General features: G+C 38.0%; 1 pseudogene; it reads right to left on the bottom strand.

Moving 5' to 3' along the window:
• Nucleotides 1–5,003: 5,003 nt before the first annotated feature.
• Nucleotides 5,004–6,687, bottom strand: LOC143638855 (annexin A7 pseudogene; annotated as a pseudogene).
• Nucleotides 6,688–7,445: the final 758 nt, after the last annotated feature.

Genomic DNA, 7,445 nt, shown 5'->3' with positions numbered 1-7,445 from the left:
TTCATTCCCCTAAAACTCCTAAACTCCTATTTTCTTCCATCCTTCAAATTTGGAGCACCATGTTTATGTTTTTAACTAAAAGGCTTCCCATGCACTCTGGCTAAACACATTAGGATGTTTTATCATCCTCTGAATACAGCAAACACACCACATATTTCCTGCTTATTCACCTTTCTACCATCACAGTCCCCAATGCCTTCTAACATAATAGACCTACCACAACTTGTGACTAAGTAAGTCTACATGAGGTACAATAGCAACCATCATTTTACAATGCTCATTTTGAAAGAATTCACAATAGAGTGCTCATTCACAATTACTAGAGTCAGCAGAACACTTTCATATTCTAAGTCTAAATACACTAATTGATTGTTTCAAGTATGCTATATGAGTAGGAAAAGTAGGGAATGGTTCCATATATTTAATATGGTAATTCTCATACATTTCCTGCCCAGTTTAATTGATATTAAAAAGAAAAGTCAAAAAAAGCTTCTAATATATTCATAATAAAAATGATAATCTCTGGAATTTTAATGAAAAAATCTATTATCTTAATTTTCTAGAAGACAGAGAATCCCTGGAAGCGATTTTAAATAAGAGATTCTGAAAGTGCCCAAATCTTGTACGAAGTGAAAGCTATGACCAGACGGAGACATTGTGGGTTCACTGAAAACAAATCAGACTAAAATAATTTCATTTCCTTTTTATAGGGTATCAGTATTAGTATCCTGAGTGAAGGCCATTGGCAGTTTTCTTTTTTTTTCAGTAGGACACATGAAATGTTCATTATGGAACCATTATAGAGAAAATGCAGAAACATGAGCTAAAAATAATTAGGTAGATTCACAGATGGTTGAAATTCCATAGCCACAGTATTAGTTAACTACTTGACCTGTGGCACACACCCTAGTAAGTAGCTATAGATCCTATGGAATTGGCTGCCTTTGAGGGGTGGGGGTCAGGGAGTGTTATTGTTCCTAACTTTCCCTCTGGTTCCATCTAGTGGCTTAATTTGCTTGTATCAGTTGCCATAGTACTCATTCTGCTCCATATTTACATTAAATATCAGTTATTTAACAGCTGTGATTATATAATTTCATGTGGGACCGATGAACCACTTTCTGATGCATCTTTGAATGCCAATGATTAGAGCAAGGTTGTCTTTGGGACTTGGGCTATGCTGTAGGCCTCTAGGTGTAAACTAAATGTGCCAATAATGAAAATCAGAGCAAGTATTCACTTTTTATTAAACACCATGCAGTTCACATGACATTTCATTTTGGTTTTCTTCTCTGAGGCATAGCCTTTCTTGTGTCACCCACATATTCTGTTTCCCTTCATATCTTTGGCCTCTATTCTTCTTTTATTGTTTCCTAGTTTATTCCTCTCATCATATAGTAACACTAGCACAAATTCTAGCCCAACTTTGTGTTTGTTCATAATTTTGTGGATTTTAAAAACATCTTCATCCATCATTTTGTTTAACAAGAAAGAGTGGTTAGAAACATACACTGGTAGATGAAACCACAAAGACTCAGAGATGTTAAAAGTACTGATCAAGCTATCACTACTGGGTTATTGTGAAGTCTGAACTCCAGCTCAGCTTTTTTGAGGAATCATCTAGTTCTCTGTCTCCTTCATGATACTGTTCATCAGAAAGTCTCTACTGTCCCTAGGAATGGAAAGGCATTGGAGAATTTGAGTGCTTTCATCTGTTTTCCTAGCTGTGATTCCAATATATCATTTGTGACAAACCCAATCAAAGAGACAAACCATTCCTGTGCCTCCTGGGTCACTGGGACAAACTCCTTACAATGTAGACACATTAGGGTCTCAATTTGAACCAGAATACGGAGTTTCTTCCCCAGAAACGTCTATAGTAACTAGAGCAAAACCAACTCAACCCACAACAATTTTTATTGGATGAAGACTGGCCACATAAAATGCTCTTTGTACTCTTTCCTAGTGCTAGAGTTTGTAACTGAAATGTCTCCCAAAGAGGAGTCAGTCAATAGTATGGTTCCTAGCTTGGCACTCTTGAGAGGTGGCAGAACCTCCAAGAGGTAAGATCTAGTGGGAGGTCTTCCAGTCATTGTGGCTGTGCCCTTATAGAGGACAGTGCCCTACACTTTTTCTTTCTCTTTTGCTCCCCTGCCATGAGGTGACTGGCTTTGCTCTACCATGTGTTGCTTGCCATGATATGCTACCTTACAATAGGCCCCAAAATAACAGAATCAACCAACCAACCATGTACTCAAAATTCCAAAACTCTGAACCATAATAAACCTTTACTCTTTATAAGTTGATGATCTCTGGTACTTTGTTATAGTAACAGGAAGCTGACTAGTACTCTTGGCATTACGCTTTTCTTACCAACTGATAGCAACTTGCCATAGTATATCAGGAGTGAAGAAAGTTTTCTGCACTGCTCCAATACACAATCATTTCCAGTTGTCACCACTACCCTCACTGTCCTCATCATTATAAATGATAAATACTGAATAATCAACATGTCCAGCAACAGTGAAAAGTGATATACATTCATTATCTCTGTAAATTCTTTACATCTTTAGAGGCAGGAATTACTATCCTAGGTTAAATAAACTGAAACTTAGGGAGACTAAGAAACTGGCAAAAATCATAGAATTAGTAAATTGTAGAAATGGAATTTGAAAATGGATCTGTTTAATGCGCCCACCTTTCATAAGTATACAACTCAAACAGCAACAATAATAAAGTGCCCTTTATTCAAATGTATTCACTTTGCTTTTGCTCTTATTATACAGATTCCTGTTTGAGATGGAATATTGAACCAGATGAGTTCTCAGTCTTTCCAACCCTTAGATCCTATAAACCAGATCATGAATCTTACCCTATACCAGACCAGGAAATAGCAGAAATTTGGTTAATGTGTGAAGAGTAAATGAGACCCCACCCTGCCACTGATAAGAATCATTTCAGGGGGCTGGGGATGTGGCTCAAGTGGTAACGAGCTCACCTGGCATGCGCGGGGCGCTGGGTTCGATCCTCAGTACCACATAAAAATAAAGATGTTGTGTCCACCGAAAACTGAAAAATAAATATTAAAAAAATTCTCTCTCTCTCTCAAAAAAGAAAGAAAGAAAGAAAGAAAATCATTTCAGGAATGCAACTCAGAGGGTTGTGCTTTTATTCTGAAACTTTATGCCATAAAATAAATTTAATGGAAATATCCTCTGATAATATTTGCCAACATGGTTTAGTGCAGTTTAGCATAGAATTTCCAAGCACTTGTCTTGATCAAAAGGAAACTAGAAGGAGGCCAGGTGTTATCATCCCCATATATATCAACTCAACAGACTTTGAACGATCTGCTATAAATACATTTTTCCACATCATCATGTCTTGAGGTTTGGATTGTTTACTAGTTGTGTGGTTTGTAATTTAAGGGACATAAAAGAAAGTTCTTTTGTAAAAGGAACATATTAAGGAAACAAAAATAGAGTCAGTCATATTGTTAAAATATTTGGCTTTAAATAATACTTTAAAATGATTGCATTATGTGTATCCAACATATATGACCCAACTATACCACTCCTTGATATTTAAAGAATTAAAGTTAGCATATTATAGTAATAGATGCATACCCATGTTGATAGCAGCACAATTCACAATAGCCAAATTGTGGGACCAGCTTAAGTGTCTGTCAAAGGATGGATATACAAAGAAAATGTGATAAACACACATAATGGGATTTTATTCAGCAATAAAGAATGAAATTATGTTATTTCCAGGAAGATTGATGGAATTTGAGAACATTATGTTAAGCAAAATAAGCCAAACTCAGAAAGCCAAGAGTCTTATGTTTTCTCATAAATGGAAGCTAGAGAGGAAAAAGGAAATGAAAGGTGAAGGAGATCTCATGAAAATAGAAGTGATATCAGTAGATAAGAGGAAAGGGACCAGGGAGAGAAAAAAGCTAAGTACTGGGGGATGATTTTAGCAAAATTATATTTTTATATCATATGCATATGCAAATATGCAACAAGGAATCCTATTTTTATGTATAATTATAATGCATCAATAAAAATATGGAAAAAATGATTGCATTATGGTAGATAACATTCACAAAAAGCATATAGGATAGTAAGTTTCTCTTGTGAACATATGCATGTACTGAGTGCAATTAGGAAAATTCTAAAATTGTGACCCACAACTGTGATTTTTGCACATGCTGAAATCCAAGGCTTTAATGAGACAAGAGTGAAGACATCATTTGATAAATGCTGAAATTTCTGAATTCCTTCAAGGTTATGCAAACACAATTCAGATGGCTATTTATATGTTAAGTGGCAATGCAAAGATACCTTATGACTCTAATTTGTTGCTTCTAATGCTTTTTTTTCATAAAAATTGCTGATGAAACTCCATTGTTTTTTTTTCCTGTCAGATATTTTATGTGCCTATCCAGATGCAATTATAAACTGAAAAAACTACAAGTCATGTATTTTGTCAAAATAAACCACTACTTTTTATAAAATATTACTAAAATAATTATTACATAATATAATACTTCATAGGTTCTTTTGAATTGTAATAAATGAAATAAGTATCACTGACTAAGTTTCAGGGCACATAATATATAACTGATAAACACTTGAAATAGTAGCTGGAGGTGTGTGAAATTAATATTTCCATAATGGTCCCAAAGTTCACTAACCAAAATTGTCATTTTCTACTATACGACAGAAGAAATTCAGTTTAGTTAAGATTAGATGAACTTTAGATGTTATGCAAATATTCCATTAATTTTCTAAATGATTTATATTTAAAATCATCTGTCAGGAAAATTGAAGAAAACATACATTTCAATTTATTCCCAGTATACAGAACCAATGTGTTCCCTTTCACCTCTAATAAGTGAGTCAATGAATATTTTTTTTTACACATGTAAATATTGCTGTGATTTTTATTCAATTTGAAATCCTGATTAGAATAAAAGCAGTGAGAATGAAGCTTTACAAACATTGCAAAATTATTACATCATTGTGATATGGCTTTACTTTATACACAGAATGAAAAGATAACATTAGATTTAAGGCAACAACAACATGTGCAAACTGAGCACATTACCCTGACAGTCCTTGGTAAAAAGCTGTTTTGGTTAAGTGGTAGTTGATACTGCTGCATGCGGGTCAGTCATTGTTCTAAAGGATGAGCTATGAATAGCTTCATTCCTTTAAAAAAAAAAAATCCCTTCTACTGACCCACAATGGCCAGAAGCAGCTTTCGGTAATCTCCACTTGTGTCACTCGCAATCATTGTGCCCAGGGTCTTCTGATACATCTGAGTGAACATCTGTTTTATTTGTACAAGGTCGATCTCACTTCGAGAGACCACAATCCTGACCAGAGTGGAGTCATCTGTGCCTGCACCTTTCATAGAATAGTACAGCCGCTCAGCAAAGAAGGCAGGACGGTTCAGGGCACACTGCAAGATGGTCTTCAAACCACTTTCAACATATCCAGAAAACTCGCGGCCCACACTGCTTAACAAATCTCGATTAGACATCCTGGAATAAGCCTCCATGGTAGCTTTCAGCTGAGGAAAGCTTCGTGTGGCAAGGATCATGTTAAAGCAAGATTCATCTGTCCCTAGTCTCCCCTCACCAGCCTGATAGAGACGCTGAGCATCTTCTTGAGCCATTTGGTGGTTTACACTCTGATTCTCATCACGATTTCCCTGGCACATGGATACAAGTAAACGTTCAAAATGTCCTGATGTATCTGACCTAATGTCCTTTTCAAGGTCTCGTCCAAATTCTGATTGATAACATCTGATAATGTCTCGGATTTCTTGATTTGTTCTTGTGCAAAAATCTCTATCAATACTCGTTCCTGAGTTCCCGCTCCCTGCATTGCATTCCGTAAACTCCAGGCATCATAATATGTAGGAGGCATGAACAGGGCAAGAATCAGTTCTTCCATATTTCCACTCAACTCTGACTTGAGATCTTTGATTAAATCCTTGCCATACATGGTCTTAAAAGCTGCTTTAATTTTTTGCCTCTGATCATTGGAACGACTGGCCACAACATCCACAATTGCCTGCTCATCTGTCCCAAATCCTTTCATTGCTTTACAGAGAATTTCTGCATCTCTCATAGCATCGAAGTTGGCAGCTGGTTGAATGGTCCCTTGAGTACCCTGAGTCATTGCTGCAGGCTGACTAGGGTAAGGAGTTTGTCCTCCAGGATACTGAGAAGGTATCTATCCTCCAGGAAAGCCACCAGGTAGTGGGACCTGGGCTGGACCACCACCATAAGTCTGTGAAGGTGGCTGTGGATAACCAGAAAAGCTCGCTGAACTGGGTGGGGCTCCATATCCTTGGCCTGGAGGAACTCCAGGATAGGATGGAGCTCCCCCTGGCTGTGGGGCACCAGGATAGCCTCCAGGGGCTGGATACCCTCCAGATGCAGGGAAGCCTCCAGCTCCTGGGTAGCCACCACTTGGCGCTGGTGGGTAGGCACCTCCTCCCATTGGAGGAAAGCCACTAGGATAAGGATATTGACCTGGATGCGGGAAAGATGACTCCTGACCTGCAGGAGGATATCCAGGGAAAGGTGGGTAGCCTGTCGGGGGATAGCCTGGGTATGACATTCTGACCGGGAGCAGCGACAGAGCCCAGCCCGCTCGCGCGGAAGATGGAGCCGGGGAGGGCGAGTCAATGAATATTAATAGCCATTTCTATATACATTGTTGCCAGACGGAGCATTATTCAATGTTTATCAATGAAGATACCTAAATGTATATTTTATGTATGAACATGTCCAAACCATGTTCAGTGACAGACCTTTGATTTAGAACTCTGAACTGTGGGCTACTATTTCCTCTGGCCAAAGCTAGGCCTGGGGCTGGGGTTATGGCTCAGTGGTAGAGCACTTGCCTAGCACATGTGAAGCACTGGGTTCTGTACTGAGCACCACATAAAAATAAAATAAAATAAAGGTATTGTGTCCATCTACAACTAAAAAAAAATTTTAAAAAGCTAAGCCTGCTAACATTTCGGCTCCATGTAATAAAATAATGATTAGCACGCTTACCTCAAAGCCAGTAATCTAACCAAGTGTGGCAACAATTTGCTTTCAATGACTGGATGTCTGTGCATGAGCCTGGCAAGCCATAATAAGAACATTGTTTCTCCCTGTGCATGGGGTCTACTGCAGTCTTCAGAGACAATGACATTCGGTGTTCATCAGAAGCCTAGAGAGAATTACAGATACAAAAGTGCCTTGAGCTCAGGTACACAGAATGCTTAGGTTGTAAGCATTTGAAGAGTAAGTACTGTTGACATATTTGTCTTTCATATCATCTGGCACAGGTTGAACTCACAGCAGGCATTTAGTACACATTTTTGCTGACTTGTTTCACTCTTAACTCCTGGGTAGCATAATGGCACACAAATAG

The sequence above is a fragment of the Callospermophilus lateralis genome, chromosome X, assembly GCF_048772815.1.
Source record: "Callospermophilus lateralis isolate mCalLat2 chromosome X, mCalLat2.hap1, whole genome shotgun sequence".
NCBI lineage: Eukaryota > Metazoa > Chordata > Mammalia > Rodentia > Sciuridae > Callospermophilus > Callospermophilus lateralis.
The sequence above is the reverse complement of the archived record's forward strand: the minus strand, read 5'-3'. Positions and strand labels throughout refer to the sequence as shown.